The sequence below is a fragment of the Chiloscyllium punctatum genome, unplaced genomic scaffold (assembly GCF_047496795.1).
Source record: "Chiloscyllium punctatum isolate Juve2018m unplaced genomic scaffold, sChiPun1.3 scaffold_145, whole genome shotgun sequence".
Lineage (NCBI taxonomy): Eukaryota > Metazoa > Chordata > Chondrichthyes > Orectolobiformes > Hemiscylliidae > Chiloscyllium > Chiloscyllium punctatum.
In genome coordinates, this window is record NW_027309879.1 from 602,055 (window position 1) to 626,504 (window position 24,450).

The following is a 24,450-nucleotide window of genomic DNA, read 5'->3' on the forward strand; positions in this document are numbered from 1 at the left end:
GAACTCCAGATGAACATTTCCCATCAATCACCACCCTCTGTCTTCTTTCAGCAAGCCAATTACTGAATCCAACCTGCTATATCTCCTACAATCCCATTCCTCCGCATTTTGAACAATAGCCTACTGTGGAGAACCTTATCAAATGCGTTGCTGATATCCATATACACCACATCATCCAGTTTACTCTCATCTACCTGTTTGGTCACTTTCTCAAAGAAATCAATACGGTTTGTGAGGCACGACATAACCTTCACAAAACCGTGCTGACTCTCCATTATCAAATTATTCTTTTCTAGATGATTGTAAATCCTATCTCTTATAACCTTTTCCAACACTTTACCAATAACTGAAGTAAGTCTCACTGCTCTATAATTACCAGGGTTGTCTCTACTCCCCTGCTTGAACAGGGGAACCACATTTGTTATCCTCCAGTCTTCTAGCACTATTCCTATAGACAATGACGATTTAAAGATCAATGCCAATGGCTCGGCAACCTCCTCCCTGGCTCCCCAGAGGATCCCAGGCTAAATCCCATCCAGCCCAGTGGACTTATCTATTTTCACACTCTGTAGGATTTCTAATACCTCTTCATTGTGAACCTCAATCCCACCTAGTCTAGAAGCCTGTACCTCAGTATTCTTCTCGACAACATTATCGTTTTCTAGAGTGAATACTGTCGAAAAATATTCATTTAGTGCTTTCTCTATCTCCTCCGACTCTTCACACAACTTCCCATTAATATCCTTGATTGCCCCTAATTTTACCCTTGTCATTCTTTTATTCCTTAAATACCTATAGAAAGATTTATGGTTTACCCTGATCCTATCGGCCAACAACTTCTCATGTCTCCTCCTGGCTCTTCTGAGCTCTCTCTTTAGGTCTTTCCTGGCTACCTTGTAACCCTCACGTGCCCTAACTGAGCATTCACATCTCATCCGACCATAAGCCTCCCTCTTCCTCCTGACCAGATTCCACTTCCTTCGTAAACCACGGCTCCTGCGCTCCACAGCTTCCTCCCTGCCTGACAGGAACACATTTTTCTAGCACTCTCAGGAGCGTTTCCTTGAATAAGCTCCACATTTCTAATGTGCCCATTCCCTGCAGGTTCCTTCCCCATCCTGTACTTCCTAAATCTTGCCTAATCGCATCGTAACTGCCGTTCCCTCCGCTGTCTATTTCGTGGAAGTTGTGTGTGTGTGTGTGTGTATTTCCGTGTATAACTGTTTGATGACAGGAGATAGGGTGGTCGAGGAGATTTGAGTGAGTGAGTGTGTGTTTCCGTGTATATGTGCTTACTGGCACGAGACAGTTTGGTGTGTGTGTTTTTTGTGTATATCTGTCCAATGGCAGGAGGCAGGGTGTTCATGGAGTTTTGTGTGTGCTTGTGTGTGCGTGTGTGTGTGTCTGTGTGTGTGTGTGAGTTTCTGCATATATCTTTTTCATGGCAGGAAACAGGGTGGTGGTTGAGGGATGTGCCTGTGTTTGTGTGTATATCTGCTTAAAGGCAGGAGACAGGGTGGTGGTGGAGGGTTGTGCATTGGGTTCAGTGTCTACCTGTTTAATGTCAGGAGGCAGGATGGTCATATTTGGTTGTGTGCATGTGAGTCAATGTGTATATCTATTTAAGGGCTAGAGACAGGGTGGGAGTGGAGTGTGCTGTGTGTGTGTTTCTGTGTATAACTGTTTAATGGCAGGTGGCATGTTGGTGTGGAGGGTTGTGTGTGTGTGCTTCTGCGTATATATGCTAAATGGCAGGTGACATGATTGTGTGTGAGTGTTTCTCTGTATACCTGCTCAATGGCAGGAGACAGGATGGTCATGGAGGGTTGTGTGTGTTTCTGCGTATCTCTATTCAATGGCAGGAGACACGGTGGTGTTGGAGGGTAGAGTGTCTGTGTTTCTGTGTCTGTGTGCTTAGTGGCAGGTGACAGGGTGGTGGAGGGTTGTGTATGTTTCTGTGTATACCTGTTTAAGGTCAGTAGACAGGGTATTCGTAGAAGGTTGTGAGTGTGTTTCTGTGTATATCTGTTTAATGGCAGGTGACAGGGTGGTGGTCGAGGTTGGTGTGTGTGTGTTTCTGTGTATATATGTTTAATTGCAGGAGACGTGGTGGTGCTTGAGGGTTGTGCATGCGTTTCATTGTATATCTGCTTATGGCAGGCAACAAGATGTTGGTCGGGGGTTTTGTGTGTGTTTGTGTGTGGGTGTTTCTGTGTAAATCTGTTTAATGGCATAAAACAATGTGGTGGTTAACAGTTGTGTGTTTGTGTATTTCTACGTATATCTGTTTAATCGCAGGGGACAGGGTTGTGGTGGAGGGTTGTGTGTGTGTTTCTGTGTATGTCTGTTTAATGGCAGGAGACAGGGTGATGGTGTCGAGATTAGTTTGTGTTTCTGTTTATATCTGTTTAATCGCCAGAGAGAGTGTGATGGTGGAGGGTTGTGTCTGTGTGTGTTTATGTGTATATCTGATTAACGGCAGCAAACGGGGTGGTGGTGGAGGGTTCTGTATATGTGTGTGTTTCTGTTTATATCTGTTTCAGGGCAGGAGACATGATGCTGGTCGAGGGTTGTGTGTGTGTACTTTTATATATATCTGCTAAATGGCAGCAGAACAGGGTGGTGGTGGACGGACGTGTGTGTGTTTGTGTCTATATCTGTTTAATGTCAGCAGACAGAGTGGCGGTCGAGGATTGTGTGTGTGTGTTTTTCTATGTATATCTGTTTAGTGGCAGGAGAAATGGTTGTGGTTCAATTGTAGAGTGCGTGTTTGTGTGTATATCCACTTAGGGCAGGAAATAAGGTCGTGGTGGAGGACTGTGTGTGTTTTTTTCTGCGTATGGCTGCTGACAGGGAGGTAGTGGGGGGTTTGTGTGTGAGTGTTTCTGTATATATCTGTTGAAATGCAGGAGACAGCGTGGTAGTGGAGGGTTGAGTGTTTCTGTATATATGCATTGAATTGCAGGAGACAGGGTGGCAGTGGAGGGTTGTGTGTGTGCTTCTGTGTACATCTGATCATTGGCAGAAAACAACTTGCTTGAGTCGTGGTGTGTGTGTTTCTGGGTATCCCTGTTTAATGGCAGGAGACAGGATGGTAGTGGAGGTTTGTGTGTGTGTGTGTTTCTGTGTATAATTGATTTATGGCAGCAAACAGGGTGGTGGGGGAGGGTTCTCTCTGTGTGTGTTTCTGGATCTACCTGTTTAATTGCAGTAGACAGGTTGGTGGTGGAGGATGGTATATGTTTGTTTCTGATCATATCTGTTTCATGGCTGGAGACATGGCGGCAGTTGATAGTTGTGCGTGTGTTTCTATGTATATCTGCATAATGGCAGAAAACAATGTGCTGGTGTACTGTTGTGTGTGTATTTCTGTGTATATCTGTTTAATGGCAGGAGACAGGGTTGTGGTGCAGGGTCGTGTGTGTGTATTTCTGCGTATATTTGTTTAATGATACACGAGGGGGTGGTCGCGGTGGTGTGTGTGTGTGTTTGTGTATATCTGTTTAATGACAGGAGTCAGGGTGGTGGGTGGAGGCTTGTCTGGATGTTTCTGTAAATATCTGTTTAATTGCTGGAGACAGAGTGGTTTTCAAGGTTGTGTGTGTTTCTGTGTATGTCTGTTTAATGATAAGAGGCAGGGTGGTGCTAAAGATATGCCTTTATGTTTCTGTATAAATCTGTTTAATTCCAGGAGAAAGGGTGGTGGAGGAGGGTGGTGTGTGTGTGTCTTTGTGTGTATAAATGTTTAATTGCAGGAGACAGTGTGGTGTTGGAGGAATGGGTGTGCGTGTTTCTGGGTATGTCTGTTTTATGATGGGAGACTGGGTGGTGGAGGAGGGTTGTCTGTATGTTTCTGTAAATATCTGTTTAATTGCTTAATGCAGGAAACAATTTGCTGTTCAAGGGTTGTGTGTGCGTGTATGTGCATGCATGTGTGTGTGTGTGTGTGTTTCTGTGTATATCTGAGACAGAGACAGAGTGTTGGTGTCGAGATGTGTGTGTGTTTCTTTTTATATCTGTTTAATCACCAGAGAGTGTGTGATTGGAGAGGGTTGTGTGTGTGTATTTATGTACATATCTGATTAACGGCAGCAAACAGGGTGGTGGTGGAGGGTTCTGCATGTGTGTGTTTCTGTGTATATCTGTTTCAGGGCAGGAGACAGGGCGGTAGTGGAGGGTTGTGTATGTGCGTTTCTGCATAATCTGTTTAATGGCAGGAGACAGGGCGGTAGTGGAGGGTTGTGTGTGTTTCTGTGTACATCTGATCAATGGCAGAAAACAGGTTGGTGGTGTAGTATTGTGTGTGTGTTTTTTATATCCCTGTTTAATGGCAGGAGACAGGATGGTAGTGGAGGTTTGTGTGTGTGTGTTTCTGTGTATAATTGATTTATGACAGCAAACGGGGTGATGGGGGAGGGTTCTCTCTGTGTGTGTTTCTGGATCTACCTGTTTAATTGCAGGAGGCAGGTTGGTGGTGGAGGGTGGTATGTGTTTGTTTCTGATTATTTCTATTTCATGGCAGGAGACATGGTGGCAGTTGATGGTTGTGCGTGTGTATCTGTGTATATCTGCATAATGGCAGAAAACAATGTGGTGGTGCACGGTTCTGTGTTTGTGTATTTCTATTTATATCTGTTTAATGGCAGGAGACAGGGTTGTGGTGGAGGGTGGTGTGTGTGTGTTTCAGCATATATCTGTTTAATGATAGGTGAGGGGGTGGTCGTGATGGTGTGTGTGTATGTTTGTGTATACCTGTTTAATGACAGGAGACAGGGTGCTGGTGGAGGCTTGTCTGGATGTTTCTGTAAATATCTGTTTAATTCAGGAGAGGGTGGTTTTGCAGGTTGGTGAGTGTGTGTTTCTGTATTTAACCGTTTAATGAATGTATACAGGGTGGTCGTGGAGGATTGTGTGTGTGTTTCTGTGTACATCTGCTTAATGACAGGAAACAAATTGGTTGTCAATGCTTGTGTGTATGCATGCGTGTGTGTTTCTGTCTATGTCTGTTTAATGGCAGAAGACAGGGTGGTGCTGAAGATATGTCTTTATGCTTCTGTATATATTTGTTTAATTGCCGGAGGCAGAGTGGTGAAGGAGGGTGGTATGTGTGTGTGTTTGTGTGTCTATATTTTTAATTGCAGGAGACAGTGTGGTGTTGGAGGGATGGATGTGCGTGTTTCTGTGTATATACGTATAGTGATGGGAGATTGGGTGGTGGTGGTGGAGGGTTGTCTGTATGTTTCTGTAAATATCTGTTTAATTGCTTAATGACAGGAAACAAATTGCTGTTCAAGGGTTATGTGTGTGTGTGTGTGTATGTCTGTTCAATGGCAGGAGACAGGGTGTTGGTGTCAAGATGTGTGTGTGTTTCTGTTTATATCTGTTTAATCATCGGAGAGTGTGTGATTGGGGAGGATTGTGTGTGTGTATGTGTATTTTTATGTGCATATCTGATTAATGGCAGCAGACAGGGTGGTGGTGGAGGGTTCTGTATGTGTGTTTGATTCTGTATATATCTGTTTTAGGGCAGGAGACAGGGTGATGGTCGAGGGTTGTGTGAGTGTATTGCTGTGTAAATCTGCTCAATGGCACGAGAACAGTGTGGTGGCGGATGGTTGTGTGTGTGTTTCTGTGTATATCAGTTTAATGCCAGGAGAAAGAGTGCTGGTGTAGGGTTGTCTGTGCGTTTTTTTTTGTGCCAGTCTCTTTAATGGTAGTTGATAAGGTGGTGGTGCAGGGTTGTGTGCGTTTTTCTGTATATATCTGCTTAATGACAGGAGACAGACTGGTGTTCGTGGAGGGTTGTGTGCATGTGTGTTTCTGTGTATATCTGTTTAATGGCAGGAGACAGGGTGGTGCTGAAGATATGCGTGTATGTTTCTGTGTACATCTGTTTATTTGCAGGTTACAGGGTGTTGGAGGAGGATGGTGTGTGTGTGTTTCTGTGTATATATGTTTAATTTCAGGAGACAGGGTGGTGGTGGAGGGATTTGTATATGTGTGACTGTATATATCTGTTTATGGGTAGGAGATGGGGTGTCATGGAGGTTTGTGTGTGTGTGTGTGTTTCTGTGTATATCTGTTTAAGGACTGGTGACAGGGTGGGGGTGGAGGGTTGTGTGTGTATTTCTGTATATCTCTGCTTAATAATAGGAGAACAAGGTGGTGTTGGAGGATTGTGTGTGTGTGTTTCTGTGCATATCTGTTTAAGGACTGGTGACAGGATGGTGATGGAGAATTGTGTGTGTGTGTTTCTGTGCATATCTGATTAATGGCAGGAAACAGGGTGGTGATGGAGGATTGTGTGTGTATTTCTGTGTGCACCTGTTTAATAGCAGGAGAAAGGGTGTTCGTTGAGTGTTGTGTGCGTGTGTTTCTGTATACATCTATTTAAGGGCTGTAGACAGGGTGGTGATGGAGGGTTGTGTGTATATTTCTGTGTATATCTGTTTAATGGCAGGAGACAGGGTGGTCGTGGAAGGTTGTGCATGTGTGTGTTTCTGTGTATATCTATTTAATTGCTGAGGACAGGGTGGTGGTGGAGAGATGTGTCTGTGTTTCTGTGCATATCTGTTTAATGACAGGAGATAAGGTGGTGGTAGGGCGATGTATGGGTCTGTGTTTCTGTGTATATCCGTTTAATGGGAGGAGACAGGGTGGTGGTGGAGGGAGTATGTGCGTGTTTCTGTGTATGTCAGTTTAATTGTAGCAGACAGGGTGGTGGTAGAAGTGGTGTATGCGTGTTTCTGTGTATTTCTGTATAACAGTAGGAGACAGGGTGGTGATGGAAGTTTGTGTGTGTTTGTGTTCCTGTGTATATCTGTTAAATGAAAGGAGACAGGGTGGTGGTGGAGGGTTGCTGTATGTTTCGGTAAATTTCTGTTCAATAGCAGCAGACAGGGTGGTGGTGGAGGATGGTGAGTGTGTGTTTATGTGTATAACTGTTTAATAGCTGGAGACGGGGTGGTGATGGAAGTTTGTGTGTGTTTGTGTTCCTGTGTATATCTGTTTAATGAAAGGAGACAGGGTGGTGGTGGAGGGTTGCTGTATGTTTCTGTAAATTTCTGTTCAATAGCAGCAGACAGGGTGGTGGTGGAGGATGGTGAGTGTGTGTTTCTGTGTATAACTGTTTAATAGCCGGAGTCAGGGTGGTGCTGGAGTTTTGTGTGTGCATTTCTGTACATATCTGTTTAATTACAGGAGACAGGTGGTGGGTTGCGTGTGTGTTTCTGTGTATACCTGCTCAATGACAGGAGACAAATTGGGTGTCAAGGATTGTGTGTGTGTGTGTGTGTGTGTGTGTGTGTGTGTGTTCCTGTGTATGTCTATTTAATGGCAAGAGACAGGGGGATGGTGTCAAGATGTGTGTGTGTTTCTTTTTATACCTGTTTAATTGCCGGTGAGTGTGTGATGGTAGACCATTGTGTGTGTGAGTGTGTGTGCACGTGTTTCTGTGTAGATCTGTGTAATGGCAGGAGACAGTGTGGTCGTGAATGATTGTGTGTGTGTTTCTGTGTATATTTGTTTAATGGCAGAAAACAATGTGGTAGTGAAGGGTTTTGTGTGTGTGTGTCTGTTATATTTGTTTAATGGCAGGAGACAGGAAGGTGGTTCAGAGATTTGTGTGTGTTTCAGTGTATATCTGTTTATTTATCGGAGGCAAGGTGTTGGTGCAGGGTTGTGTGTGTATGTGCTTCTGTGTATATCTGCTTGATAGCGTGAGACAACGTGGCGGTGGTGGCTTGTGTTTTGCGTTTTAGTGTATATCTGATTACTGGCAAAAACAGGGTTTTGGTGGAGAGTTGTGTGTGTTTCTGTGTATATCTACTTAATGGAAGGAGACAGTGTGATGATGGAGGGTTGTGTGTGTTTCTGCATATATCTGCTGATTGGCAGGAGACAGGGTAGTGGTGGAAGGTTGTGTGCTGGTGTTTCTGTCTACAACAGTTTAATAACAGGAGACAGGTATTTGTGCAGGTTGGTGTGTATGTTTTTCTGCATTTTACATTAACTGTGCAATTTGCTGCAGAGACGTTCACACCTGGACGCGAGCCACATTGATAATAACTGAGTTGGAAACGTGTTGGAACTGAGTTGGAAGTGTGCCTTTTTTTTAACGTTTTCAAGATGTCAATTACTCTGAACAGCAACGCGCTATTGGAAACAGAAAGGTGAAATGTGGAATGGCTTCAACTTTCAGTGCTGGATGCCACTGAGCCCCAGTAAGTACGACCGAGGCTTGTTTCTGTAGTGTAGTGGTCATCACGTTCGCCTTATACGCGAAAGGTTCCCCTGTTCGAAACGGGGCAGAAACTGCTTTGTTCTTCAACTGCAGCCTTTTACATGGACAAGAACGGAGCTTTCTTGCTTGCTTTCCCATCTGCAAACCTGCCTTCAAGTTTGCTTGAGCAAATCTGCTCTCGTAGTGAACTGCAATGCAATGTAATTCCATTTACTTACAGTGCAAAGCATTGTAAAGTTTTTCTCCAGCCTGGTTCTGATCATATGCCATTCTGTTTGAGAGTGTAGTTACCCCCTTCTGATCCTTCCACGAAAAGCATTACCGCATTTGCATTCCTTGCGCAGGCGGCCCGGTTCAAAGACAGGGAAGAAGCTGATGCGCTGGTGTTACAGCGCACCACGGATTCCTGAACTAGTCTGTCTGTCAAATGTATCCCAAAGTCGTCTCTGAAAGACCTCATTTGGAAGCTGTCTGTCGTTATTCAACGTGCGAGAATTGGCACCAGAGGTCCTGAATCATGTTTTGGAGCAGTTCGCACGTTAGTGGCTCTTTCAATCAGCAACAGCAATTAAAGAAATTACACTCTCAGAGGAACCTCTGGACCTGTGCTTTCATAGCGTCGCTAGTATTAAGGTGCGCCCCGAGATCTAAGCCACGTTGGAACTGAAACGGAGGAATCGACAGAGAGGCTACAGAATGACAGCGCATCCATTTGGTTTTCTTTAACTCACTGACGAGCAGTAAAATGTAAACGGGGAGGGCGAGTGGGGAAGTGAGGCAGTTGCAGCTCTGATGAAACTCCTTGTTTGTGATTCACTCAGCAACCAGAGACGTGAAGGTGACTCAGGCGTGAGAGCTCTTCACATCGTGAACAAAAAACAATCAAGGGCAGTTAGCACCTCTTCCGGAGAGTGGGTGGGGTGAGGTAATTACCTTTTGACTTCTGTTACTATGTTCAGAAACTGCCTTTTAGATTGAGGTGAACAGAAACTACATTTCTAATAAGCACCATGGAATTGAGCAAAATTTATTGAGTCGCTTCTCGTCGATTCCCGCACAGGTTTCCAACTCAGTTGGTATCCATGTGGCTGATGTCCAGGAGTGAACATCGCTGCAGCAAATTGCACGGTTAACGTAAAAGGCAAGGAAAGTGGCATCTCGAACTGGCTCCGAGGTCAGAGCATCCTCACAATGTAATCAGTCGTTCTCGGATTGTAATGCTGCCTCCGGTTTTCGGGTGGAACATTCTTTGAGACTTTTATTCTGAAAAACAGACACAGTGACTGAAACTATGCTGCCCGGTATGATTTGGGACACGGCCTGCTCAGCTTTGTGCATTTTCCCTGTAGTCCGGTGTGTTCAGAGGACTCTCAGAGGAACCTTTGGACTTTCACCAGAGCTGCAACTGCATCACTTCCCCACTCGCTCTCCCCGTTTACATTTTCCTGCTCGTCAGTGATTTAAAGAAAAGCAAATGGATGCGATGTCATTCTGTAGTCTCTCTGTCGATTCACCCGTTTCAGTTCCAACGTGGCTTAGATCTCGGGGCGCACCTTAATACTAGCGACGCTATGAAAACACTCCTGTTACCTCAGTGTGGTAACAGACCATTTGTTTGAAAAAAATGACCCTCTAAAGAGTAACCCACCCAAACACTTTTCCCGATCATTTTCTTCACATTTATTGCTGACTAATACACATATCCCTGAACACAATGTGCTATTTAGCATGGCCAGCTCACCTAACCTGCACATCTTTGGATTGTGGGAGGACACCACAGCAAAGTCACATAGACTTGGGAGAACGTGCAAAGTCCCCACAGTCACCCGAGAACGGAATCAAACCGATGTCCCTGGCGCTGTGAGGCAGCATTGCTAACCACTGAGGTACCATGTAATCTTTTGCAAGAAGTAAAATCAGTGAAAGATACGAAGAAACAAGCTTCAAATGAACACTCTCCGATATTGTCAAAGCATGTCAATCTTGCATTCAATACGAATAGGTGTATGGAAAACAAAAAAAAAAATCCCGGCAATTCATGAATAAACAATAATTAAAAATTTAATTTGATCAAAGGTCAAAACAATATTTAGACGAATTGCAATTTTTAATAACAAATGTAGATAATTAGCTGACTAACAAATAATTGGAAGTGGCACATATTTACTTAACGCTGAAGAAAGCGACTTGTTTTTCCCCTTGTTACACAGCAGAATAACAATGAGTGTGCGTGTATGCGTGTGTGTGTGTGTGTGTGTGTGTGTTCGAAATGCTTGAATCAAGCTCTTTCTAACAAAATAACTGATGACTTACGATCACTTAGCCTTGTCACCTTTAAGACCACAACATTCTCAAATATTTTCCAGGAATTTACAACCAGAAGAACTAGTAAATTCCTTTTCATAGGAACCCAAAGAGAATAAATAGCGGACAGTGTGAATTAGTGAGTCAATGCAAGCATTAAACTGAAGAAAACATCCCTTCTTTCCTAAAATGTTCAAAATTTAAAAAATCAAAATTTATTGCCATTGTTGAATGAAAGAATAAAGAGATGCTAATTCTTTTTCATTTGATTTTGTTGCATGAAACATCCGTAAGTCGTATTATGATTACAAACACAATAAATGTGAGCATTGAAGTCAAATATAATTAATTGAATTCAACTATGTTTCAACAGGTAAAATAAAAATTGATATTTACAATGATTGAGAGATTGTGCACTGCAATATCTTTACAGTGGTTCATGTACTGTGCCGTAATTCCACATTTGCGCTATCTACTAGATTGAATAATTATTAATTTTATTATGAATCAGCAACAATTGATTTATCAAAGTATGTCAATGCATTAAGGAATAATGAAAAATCTCTTTTTGCAAGTGATTTAGAAATGTCTGGAAATAAACTGGAATTAATTCAGTGAAAAGTAATTACATTTTCCTGAATTTTAAGGCGAGATTACCGTGATCATTCAAATGAGCAAACATCAGATATTTGCAATGACGTTGAATGGGAAGTCCTTGGTTCCTTTCTGGGGTAGGTGACCTGAAAAATAAACGCATTTTCATACTGTACTATTAGTACTAAGAAATAATGAATTAAATCTAAATGTGAATCTCACTATAATTGTTCAAAAGACTTTCTTAAAAAATTGTGCCATTATTTTAATGACAATGACTTGATAGTTAATGCTGTCATATGAAGAATGAAAATGATTCAATATTTCAAAAGCACTTTGCTGTGATGTTGATTGGATATTTATTAAGATCAGTAAACTGAGGAATAAAACATAGTACCTAACTTTATGGATTGGCGAGAAATGAGCCACTCAGTGATTATTGAGCAAACTTCTTCCTTTTTTAAGTCAAAAATGTACGTAATACAAGAATTGTGAATTTCCATCTACTGAATTTCTTGTAGAGGTATGTTACATCGATTTATATGATTGATATTATGATCAATGTTTAAAGATTGGTGTCAGAATTAGGAAGAGAATTCGTAGATCATGAAAGTGAGCTTGAAACTGAACAAACAATGTAGTCAATGACATGTGGTATATAAGCGATTTTAATAATATTGTCATTATTTTACAATGATGAATAATATTGGAATAGAAACGAAAATAAAATCACCATTTTCAAAGCAGTTCTTTTCTTACAATGAAATGAAAACAATAATCATTTTGTAGCACGCATGATTTGAAATAGCAGTTTTTTTAATGTGACGTATAGACAATAGACAATAGACAATAGACAATAGATGCAGGAGTAGGCCATTCTGCCCTTCGAGCCTGCACCGCCATTCAATATGATCATGGCTGATCATTCCTAATTAGTATCCTGTTCCAGCCTTATCTCCATACCCCTTGACTCCACTATCTTTAAGAGCTCTATCCAATTCTTTCTTAAAAGAATCCAGAGACTGGGCCTCCACTGCCCTCTGGGGCAGAGCATTCCACACAGCCACCACTCTCTGTGTGAAGTAGTTTCTCCTCATCTCTGTCCTAAATGGTCTACCCCGTATTTTTAAGTTGTGTCCTCTGGTTCGGCACTCCCCCATCAACGGAAATATGTTCCCTCCTGCCAGAGTGTCCAATCCTTTCATAAGCCTATACGTTTCAATCAGATCCCCTCTCAGTCTTCTAAACTCAAGGGTATACAAGCCCAGTCGCTTCAGTCTTTCCGTGTAAGGCAATCCTGCCATTCCAGGAATTGACCTCGTGAACCTACGCTGCACTCCCTCAATAGCCAGAATGTCTTTCCTCAAATTTGGAGACCAGAACTGTACACAGTACTCCAGGTGTGGTCTCACCAGGGCCCTGTACAGCTGCAGAAGCACCTCTTTGCTTCTATACTCAATCCCTCTTGTTACGAAGGCCAGCATGCTATTAGCCTTCTTCACGACCTGCTGTACCTGCATGCTTGCCTTCATTGACTGGTGTACAAGAACACCCAGATCTCTCTGAACAGCCCCTTTACCTAATTTGATACCATTGAGGTAGTAATCTGCCTTCCTGTTCTTGCCACCAAAGTGGATAACCAGACATTTATCCACATTAAACTGCATCTGCCATGCATCTGCCCACTCACCTAACTTGTCCAGGTCACCCTGTAATCCCCTAACATCCTCATCACATTTCACCCTACCACCTAGCTTTGTGTCATCAGCAAATTTGCTAATGTTATTGCTGATACCATCTTCTATATCATTTACATATATTGTAAAAAGCTGCGGTCCCAGCACGGATCCCTGCGGTACCCCACTGGTCACTGCCTGCCATTTCGAAATGGAGCCGTTAATCACTACCCTTTGTTTCCTATTAGCCAACCAATTCTCTATCCAATCTAGTACTTTGCCCCCAATCCCGTGCGCCCTAATTTTACTCACTAACCTCTTGTGTGGGACTTTATCAAAAGCTTTCTGAAAGTCCAGGTACACTACATCCACTGGATCTCCCTCGTCCATCTTCCGAGTTACATCCTCAAAAAATTCAAGAAGATTAGTCAAGCATGATTTCCCCTTCATAAATCCATGCTGACTCTGTCCTATCCTGTTACTATTATCCAGATGTGCCGTAATTTCATCCTTTATAATAGACTCCAGCATCTTTCCCACCACTGAGGTCAGACTAACTGGTCTATAATTTCCTGCTTTCTCCCGCCCACCCTTCTTAAAAAGTGGCACAACATTAGCCGCCCTCCAATCCTCAGGAACCAACCCCGATTCTATTGAACTCTGGAAAATAATCACCAGCGCATCCACGATTTCCCGAGCCACCTCCTTCAGTACCCTGGGATGCAGGCCATCAGGTCCCGGAGACTTATCAACCTTCAGACCTAACAGTCTCTCCAACACCAAATCCTGGCAAATAGAAATTCCCTTAAGTTCAGGTCCTTCAGCCACTGTTACCTCAGGGAGATTGCTTGTGTCTTCCCCAGTGAACACAGATCTGAAGTACCCATTTAATTCCTCTGCCATTTCTTCGTTCCCAGTAATATATTCCCCTGCTTCTGTCTTCAAGGGCCCAATTTTTGTCCTAACCATTTTTTTGCCTTGGACATACCTAAAAAAGCTTTTACTATCCTCCTTTATATTCTTGGCCAGTTTACCTTCGTACCTCATTTTTTCTCTGCGTATTTCCTTCTTACTAATCCTCTGTTGTTCTTTAAAAGCTTCCCAGTCCTCCGTTTTCCCGCTTATCTTCGCTAAGTTATACTTTTTCTCTTTTAACCTTATATGTTTCTTTACTTCCCTTGTCAGCCACGGCCACCCATGTCTCCTCCTGGGATCTTTCTTCCTTTTAGGAATGAACTGATCCTGCATCTTCTGCATTATACACAGAAATATCTGCCATTGTTCCTCCACGGTCTTCCCTGTTAAGGTATTAAACCATTGAACAAAGTATACAGTGAAGACTAACTTTTTTGCAAAAATGTAGGAATTTCACAAATTTAAAATGCAGTATTTGTTCAATTTGTAATAAAAATGGAATTGTCTCCTGTACACACGCAACAAAAAAGGAGCTTAAAAATTGTTAGAATGACAAAACATTGATTCCCAATGTTATTGTATTTCAGTCAATATCCGTGATAAAGTAGAATTATTGGTTTAAACAATATAAATCAACATTAACGACTGAACTGAAATATAACACATCAATTGCATTAACTGCATAGAATAGTAAATAAATGCTTACTGTTGTCATTTGTCCCAGGAACAATAAGATACTTACTCTGGTTATTCCACTGAATAGTAATCAACTGAATATCTTTTTGTCGCTTTATGTGCACTGTTTTGTGTGAACATTGATTTCAATGTATTTCGATATTTACATGAATTAGGAACAGAGTGATAACTGGGTATGAAAAATCTTATTTAAGATTAGACAATTTTTCGTATTCACTTGATTTGCTGAACACAACACACTTAACACATCATGCAGTAAATGAGATTAGAGAGAAATATGCAAATTAAATTTTCAAATGAATGCTCTCGGATATTTTCAAAGCATTTCAATCTTACACTCAATATAAGTAGGAGAGTGGAAAACTAAAAACAAATTTCAGGCAACTCATAAACAGATCAATAACTAAAAATTGATATATGGTAGGAAGTGGCATTTGTTTATTTTACTGAAGAAGAACTTGATTTTTTCACATATTTATAGCTTTGAAGCATCAAGTTGTATGTGCAGTCTGAACTCAGCTCTTCAGAACAAAAGAAAATTAAGGAATATCTTTACTTTGCATATTTCATCTTTGTGAGTGCAACATTCTCAAATATTTTCCAAGGAATATTGATTGAGTTGAATTAGATGCATTCTGTTATTAGCGAACTGAAGAAAATCCATAGCAGATACTGTGATTCTTGGAATGAACAACAAATGGAAGCATATCTAATGTTGAATTGAAAGGCAATTCACTCGATTCTTAGATATTTTCTAATCAGCATTCAGAGCTGCTCTGGCACAGGTCTGTGCAAGGTGGGAATTGAAATTGTACCCCTTGTCTGGTAGCAGAGACACAACCAGGGTTGCACAAGATTCCTTCATAACACTCCCAACCAAGCTGGGCAGGGCTGAAAACTAATCAGATGTTTATTGTGATAAGTGGATTGGAATTAAATGGTTGGATACTGTGTGTAATCCACTAAAACTTCAGTAGTAATTTACAATAATGATGGGAATTAACAAATGTCTTAATTAAACACGATTTTTATGCTCACTTGTGGAACGACAGCTTGACAGGATTGTGTGATTACTGCGCATTATAAATAAAGAATGAATACAATTATTCTATATGGTCAGATGTTTCTCATTTTCTGAAATGCAAATTAAAATGTTTTGTTCTACACGTAAATTGGAACAAACTGATGAATTGGTCAGTCAATGTGCCTATTCAGCTGAAGACAAATTTCATTCTTTCCGAAAATGTACGATTTCCTAGAATTCACCATTTCCTGTGATTGCTTAATGAAATAAGAGAGATGGCAACCCTTTTTTTGTGTACTTCAAAAAAAAATTAAATGCGTTTCTAAATTTAAAATGAAAAGCAATATTCAGAATGGTTGAGGGATTGTACATTGCAATGTCCTTGCTTTAGTTATTATATGGAAACATAGTTCCACATGTACACCACTTACCGAACTGAACAATTATTAGGCATTGATTTGAAAACTTTTATTAATGAATTTAAGAATAATGAGGTATCTCCTCTTACTATTCAACTGAGTAATGTTCAGAAATGAAGAGAAATATTGCAGTGTAAAGTAACTGGTGTTCTCTGATTTCCAATGGCTGAGAAGACTGTGATCTTTCAAATGACCATAAGTCAGATATTGACAAATGGTGTTGCAATGGCAATTATTGATCTTTTGTGGGTATATTGGTCTGATCAAACAGGTTTTAATATTGTTGCACTCGCACTAAGAAATATGAAAGATATTAAAAGCACATTGTGCTTGTTATAAAGCCTAAGTTAAAGTATTGCGTAATTATTGTAATTGATCATTGTTTCTAAAATCCTGATAGATAAATTGACTTAATATTTTGAATGCACTTTGCTCTGATGTCGATTGTATATTCATTATGATTAATAAACAGAAAATTAAAATCTAAAACGTGGCTTTAATAATTAAAAAAAAGCTCAGCAACAATTGAACACAGTTCAACATTTTTTTGGGCGGTTCATGTCTATTTTATTAATGTTACTTTTATCATGATAAATGTTTAGACAAATGTCAGAACTAGGAAGAAAATAATTAGGCCGGGAAAGTGAGTATTATTATGAACAAAACATGGAGTTAATGACATTTGGTACAGGAAGTCATTTTGTAGCAAATGACTAATAATTGTGTGATTATTGTTCATTGACAACTAATGTTGGAAGAAAATGAAACTATCTCAAAATGAAATTAAAATACATATAATTTTGGAGGTTACGTGATTTGAAAAACGGAAACTGTCGCTTAATGTGGCATTTGAGCTGAAGAATCGTTCTCCGCCCCCGACCCCCCCCCCCCGCCCCCACCCCCCACACCGTGTAGTCTTTTCAATAATTTAAAATTTAGTATTAGTTGAACTAAATATCAAATGGATGTAACTACATTGTTTTCTTGCACACAAAAAAGTAAAACAATTTTAACTTGAAAATTATATCGCTCTGCAAGTAGTCATTTCACAGATAATAAGTGTTTGTATTGAATTTAATTGTCACCATAGCTGTATGAGTGATTTCCCCTGACAGGGAATGAAGACTCAGGAGGTAGGCAGAACTCAGGAAAGTGGAAGATGTTTACTCACGCTGCAATCAGTTAATGCAGGGATCAAATCCAGAGGCCAATCTCGGAAGGGAGGTCCATGACACACTGTACCGTGTCCAGTAAAAAGCAGTATTTTTATACACTTTCTATATTACAATGGCCACATGCAACATGGTTACAGTCCTTCCTTCCTTATACAGACACCCGGTCCTGTAGAACAACTAATCTTAGATGGACATTGCTATGGATAGCCCCAGCTTCCGATTGTTTCATGGTGTTATACAGGTGCTATAATCGCCAGGCCCTGGGATCTCTCTGTGCATTTTATTTCCTCAGATTAAAAAATTATTTGCTGGAATCCTTTGGGCCTCTCACTCTGCCTTATTTACGATTCTCAAGAATATGTAATTAGAAACTTTTTAAATGTTCTGAGCAACTTTAAAATGGTAACTATTTCTGACAATCAAACCTTGTCTGTTGCATTGATAGCAGCTGTGGAAGTTCGCTGGGCTCTATCCTGCAGCTGGTGTTTATTCATTCACTGGGACAATTATTCCTTCATTAATGAAGGTCAGGGTTGGTCATTTTTCTGTATGCCTGCATTCTCTTCTCACTATCTGGAATATGACTGTCTGGAATGGCATACGTATGGACTTGGAGTAGGATTGTACAAAACGTTCTTTTTTTTAACTTAAGACTGAAACAGACTGTTAGTCTTGTTTATCTCCCCTCCACCATTTTGTGTTTTAATTCCAAGACAGGCTGCTCAGGGCATCCCCACAACAGCAAATCAACAAGGATTTCAGCATTAAAATAAAAATCAACATTTGTTACCATTAGGAAACAGTACCATGCAATATGCTTACGTCACTGAGATTTAATTCCACACTTAAAGCCGATTATACTGGATTTGATCCATGGTTAAATATTAGATATAAGTGACAATTAGTGTTAAAACTGATCATTGTAAACATAAAATGATTAGAAATGTCATATTGCTATCCGTAACAAGTAGAATTGAACATTAATAATTGGAGTATAAAACAATCAGATGGATCTTCATTTGTAAGGCCGAATATTAATCCAATGATTTCTGTGAACATTCAAATCAGAAGATATCAGATATTTCCTGTCAGTGTTGGATGAGGAATCATTGCTTGGTTTGTGGTTGTGTTGGTCTGGAATAAAAGTTCTATTTTTCTTTTCAAAATTGGCACTAAGAAATAATGACTTAAATTGAAATGTGAATCTAACGATATTTGTTACAAAACCTAAACTGAATTTCTGTGTGATTGTTGAACTAACAATGAATGGGTAATCTATTTTAGAATGCTGACACTTTAAGTGATTCAATATTTCCAAACGGGTTTGCTGTGATATTGATGACATAATAATTAGTATGAATGAACTGAGAATTAGAATGCTGGCTTAATGTTTTGGAAAATATATTCGATATGGAGTCATTATTGATCATTCAACATTCTCAGATTATCCTGCAATCTGTACTTGCTGTCTCAACTTTTCTTCTGGAGAAATACAATATATAATCCATGCAAGTTTTCATGTCATCAATATTCAGACATTTGTGTCAGCATTACAAAGAAAATAAACCGACAAGGAACATGGGTATCATAGCAAAAAACAGTCAACAGCATTTATGGAGGAAATTTGTCAACATTGACTGAGTAAATACATGAAAAAGTTTAATGGGGATCTGTTACAATGTACTGAGCCGCAATTACATTTTTATCATGATGGCTTGGGCGGGGGTTGGGGGGGGGGGGGGGTGGGGGGGTGGGGGGAACTATCAGAAAACTCGCCTATATTTAGGAATTCCTTTATCTCAAAACATGCTACTATCAGCATCCTTAGTCGTAAATAATGAATTATGATTATTGGTGTGGGAAAGATGTAGTGTGTAAATTATAAGAAGGTATCTCTTGCATATATTTGGGATGGTGTGAAAGCGTGATGTTTGCTGTGGTTATTCATCTTGAGAACAATACAATACTGCCAAAAGGTTTTGCACTGAACAGTAATTAGGTGCCCTTGAATACCATCGTGTGGCTTTATTTGCAGAGATTACTTTTATTTCAAGAGTTTTGAGATACTTTCCATGATTTGTAAAATGATTAATAATTTTGTGACAAACGTCCACATGTGGTTATGAGCTGGATTTAAAGAATCCAATGTGTTGGTGTGAAAACCCTTCATTGTTGACATTTGCAAGCAAGGTGTATAATGCTCAGGCACTGGCTGGAAGTCAAGGTGTAAGAAAATCTGATTGATCCTGGAGCTGATTGATTCTAGCTGCTGTTTGACTTAGTTTGATGAATTTTGTATTTGTCCCGATTTCTCTGCCTGTAGGTGAATTTAGAACGTCCAATTTCTGTCCAAGGGTCACTTCACATCACTAGAGAGTTAAAATATAATTGATATTTTGTGATAACAATGAATTTTCAATTAAAATTTGTGTTTTAACAAAAAAAAAATTTGATGTTTCCCACAAATTTACACTGACAATGATTAGATATTTATTCAGATAGATAAACTGAGAATTATAATCTCGTTGCAGGATTGTTGAATTGTTAAACCACAGACTTAAGAGGGGTTTTTTTTGGAGTGATTTGGAGGCGCCAGTGTTGGACTGGGCTGTACAAAGTTAAAAATCAAACACCATCAGGTTACTAACCAACATGTTTATTTTGAAAAACTAGCTTTCAGAGCGCTGCTCCTTCATCAGATGGTTGAAGGAGCAACGCTCCAAAACCTAGTGCTTCCAAATAAACATATTGGACTATAGCCTGGTGTTGTGTGATTTTTAACTTTGTTTTTTGGAAGGAATGTTTTGTTTTATTCAAATATACAGGCTGTTCAAGAATTCTATCTAGCCTTCCGTGATTTTCTTTTAGTGATCTTTCATGTATAATTCATACAATTTTCACTGTAATCAGTATTTCAAATTTCCATCAGATTTAAGATGAAAATGAGGACCAATTAATGAGTACGTCCATGAATGGAAATCACAATGAATTCAATTTACAGAGGCAAGATTCAAGTTTGATCTTAAAATGCAAATAAACACTTTGAATTGAAAATATCTGAAAAATGTTTACATTTAAATTTGAACGAAGTCAAATTACATTTTTTTGAAAGACATGGCCTGAAAACCTGTTTGAAAACATGAACAAATCAGGACGATCAACATGTCGTGCTGTCAGTGTCCTCGGCCAATTGACATAAAGAATAAATACCACTTTCAACTACAAGTATCATGTGTAATTGCTGAAATGAAAAGTAAGAGGATAGCTCTTGTATTTATTGGCAAGAATGATAACATCTGGTTATTGCACTCAGTAACAATAAGATCAAGACCAATGGCTGTTAGAATCATTGGTTACTCGTAATGAAGAATAAACACTGCTTTGTGCAACAAGTATTATGGATAATTACTGAACAGAAATTTCAGAGACACCCATTGTATTTATTGGAGGGAAGGATGACCAGATGCTTACTGTGGTGATTAATCTCAGGAACTATAAAACAATTACTCAGATTATTTCCTGAACAGAAATTAGATGGTCATGAAGACTATTGTGTGGCTTTATGTATCGTGCTTTGTGTGAGCATTGATTTCCATAACAATGTGATAGTATACACGTGTGCAGCTGAGGTGAGTTGGCCATGCTAAATTGCCAATAATGTTCATGGATGTTTAGGTTAGGTGCATTAGTTTTTGTTAGAGTGGTGCTGGAAAAGCACAGCAGTTCAGGAAGCATCCGAGGAGCAGTAAAATCGACGTTTCGGGCAAAAGCCCTTCATTAGGAATACAGCCCGTATCCCTGATGAAGGGCTTTTGCCCGAAACGTCGATTTTACTGCTCCTCGGATGCTGCCTGAACTGCTGTGCTTTTCCAGCACCACTCTAATCTAAACTCTGGTTTCCAGTATCTGCAGTCATTGTTTTTACCTAGGTTAGGTATATTAGTCAGGGGAAATGTCGAGTAATAGAGCAAGGGAGTGTCTGGGTGTGTTACTCTTTGGAGGGTCAGTGTGGACTGTTGGGCCAAATGGCCTGTTTCAACACTGCAGGGATTATATGACTCTATGATTCTATGATTTTGTATTAGATTGATAAGTGAGTGCTCAAGAAACTACTTAAAGTCAACAAAATCTTTAAGTTTAGCAAAGTGCATTGAAGCCATCATGCATGAAGTGAGATAAGTGAGAGAGAGAGAGAGAGAGAGAGAGAGAGGGAGAGAGAAATTAAATGTTCAAATGAAAACATGCCAATAGTTTCACAGCATATCAATCTTACATTCAATTTGAATACGTGAATGGAAAATAAAAACAAATTCCTGACAATTCATGAATGACTAATATTTAGAACTTTAACTTGATCAAAGCACATACCAGTATTTAGATGAATTGCAATATTTAGTTACAAATGTAGGTGATCAGCTGACCAATGAATAACATGAAGTTGCATTTGGTTATTTTGCTGAAGAGGGATTTCGACTGTTAATATTTTCCTCTTTATAATACCGGAGAATAAGGATTTATGTGCTGAAATGTTTGAACTCGGTTCCTTTAAACTGTAAAACAAATCACGATTACCATGTCTTAGACTCTTCCAACTTTATGAGTGCAACATCGTCAACTATTTTTCCAAAGAATGTATAACCAGCAGAATTAGATGCATAATTTTATTAGTAAACTGAGGAAAATAAATAGGAGATATGGTGATGGCTGAAATGCAGAACAGATTGAAGAATATCTCATGCTGTTGTGAAAAGCAGTTCAATCTATACTCAGATATTTTCTAATGAAATTTCCGAGCTGCTCTGAGACATCTCTGCTGAAGGTGGAAATTGAAATCATTCCTCCTGATCTTGTCGTAGAGACACTGTCAGAGCTCCACAAAGACCCGTCATAATGTTACCATCCAGAAAGGGCAGGTGGACAGTCGCATGCTTACAGCGGCAACTCAAATGAAAATTAATCAAATGTTTCTTGTAATAATTTGTATGGGAATTAATTGCGTATTTCCTGTGTGTAATGAACTGACAAAACGAATTAGCAATTTACAGTAATGATGTAACAAAGCAATAATGACTTTAATTAAATATGAAACTCGTGATTATTCATGATAAGAAAAAAACCTAATCATTTGATCAGTGTACACTGATGAACGAAACTCAATCAATCAAGTAGTTCCATATGTTCACTGCTGTTTGTCACAGAATGAAAAGAAAATTAATATGCATTTGCAACATAAATGATTAGGAAAATAAATGAATTAGTCACTCAATGCGGCTATTCATCTGAAGACAACTTCCCTTCTTTCCAGAAATGTTCAACTTCCCAAAGTTGAAAATGTACTGGGACTATTTCATGAAACAATAAAGACATGTTCCTTTTGTTATACTTCAAACAGTCACAAAAATTTTAAATGGTTTTGTTCCATGAAAAGTGATTAACTTGTACTGTGTTTATAAATACAGTAAATGTTAACATTGAAGTGAAACATAATTAAATCAATTCAACTGTTTCCAGGGTTACAATAAAAATTGATATTCACAATGCCCACTGCAAAATCTTTACTTTAATTTAATTTATGAGCCATAATTTCGTAGTCATACCCTGAACTATATTGAGCAATGATTAGATAATAGCAACAATTGAATTGTCAAAATTATATCATTTCATTTAAGAATACCGACGAAATATCAGTTAATTATTTCACTGTGCAATACAGAGAAACGACCAGGAGTTATTCTAATGAAAAGTAATTACAGTTCTTTGAATGTTTCAGGCTGAGATTACCACGATCATTCAAATGAGCAATCATCAGATATTTACAACGAGGCATCGAATGGGAAGTCATTGGTTCCATTATGGGATCATTCACCTGAACAGTAAATTGATTTTTATGTTGTAGTGTTCGTACTAAGAAACAATTGATACAATTAAAATGTGAATAGCACTATATTTGTTACTATATTGACTAACTCCAATAATTGTGCAATTATTGTCATGGCGGTGACTGAAAAATTACGTTGTAATCTAAAAGAAAGATTCAATATTTTAAAAGCACTTTGTTTTGATGATGATTGGATATTCATTAAGATCGGTAAACTGAGAAATTTAATATGGTAGCTAGCTTTATGATTCAGAAAAATGAGCCATTCAGTGATTATTCAGCAGAATTGCTTTTGTTTCAAAAATGCAGGATTACAAGAATTACATGTTTCCATCCATTGGTTTGCTTATTGAGATGTAGCTTTAATTTACAACTTTTTGTTCATGACCAATGTATAGACATTCATGTCAGACGTAGGAAGTAAATAAGTCGATAATGAAAGTGCACATTGCAGTGAACATAAGATACAGGGATCTTCCATAATTTTGTGATTATTGCAAGTAACTCAGGAGTAAAAAAAATTAGAAATCAACGTGGAAAGCGTTTTTTTTCTTATAAGAAATTGAAAGAAATCCTTATGCGTTGCACATGGTTTGAAAACACATCAGTCACCAAAACACCAGTCAGAAATAAAATCAAGGTCATAAGAAGCATCGGTTTAAGACAATAAGATCCTTATGAAGAGTATTCTGCTCAACAGTAATTAGAGGACCTTGAACATCTTCATGTCGTTCTTGCAGAGAAACCTCTTTTATTATGCATAAAGAGTTCATATCGTAAATATTTTGACATGTGTATCAGAACTAGGAAGAAAATGAGAAGCAATTCACATGATTGTTTTCGTGAAAGAAAGTCAAAATAAATTAAATGTACAGTGCCACCTTTCAGTATTTTCTCTGAATAAGCAGATAAAGGTTTTTAATGCGCAAAATCAACAGGTTTTCACCTACAGTTGGACTAAGCCGAAATTCAATTATTTTATTTTGTGATACTTCAACTGGAACCCTGATTAGCAAGCTGCTACATATGTTGATGTTAGCATCCTCGGTCATTTGTAATAAAGCATGGTCATTGGTATTAGCTAAATATTTTTTGTGCAATTACTGAACCGAAATGTAAGAAATCAAATGCATTTATTGGATGGAACTTGTCACCAAATGTTTATTGTGGCTCTTGTTCTCAGAAACGATAAGATACATACTCTGGTTTTTCTCCTGAGCAGTAATTAGATGACCAGGAAGACATTTGTGTGGCTGTATGTGCCCTGTTGTGTGAGCATTGGTTTCATTGACATTGAGATATTTTGCTTATACACGAAGGAATTATTAATCGCGTTAAAGTTCTTAATTAAAGTCAAATTTTCTTTATAAAAATTATGGGAATTCCTTTGTGAAACAATGATTTAGAGATGCCGGAGTTGGACTGCGGTGAGCAAAGTTAAAAAGCACATGATACCAGGTTATAGTCCAACAGGTTTATTGGGAAGCACTAATATTCAAGGTGCTGCCTCTTCATCAGGCGATCTTC

At 39.2% G+C, this 24,450-nt stretch overlaps 1 non-coding gene across 1 annotated transcript; it reads left to right on the forward strand.

The window, feature by feature from the left end:
- The first annotated feature begins 8,241 nt into the window (after positions 1-8,241).
- trnai-uau (transfer RNA isoleucine (anticodon UAU)) lies at positions 8,242-8,315 on the forward strand. The gene has a single exon. It is a non-coding gene; the product is annotated as a tRNA-Ile (tRNA).
- Positions 8,316-24,450: the final 16,135 nt, after the last annotated feature.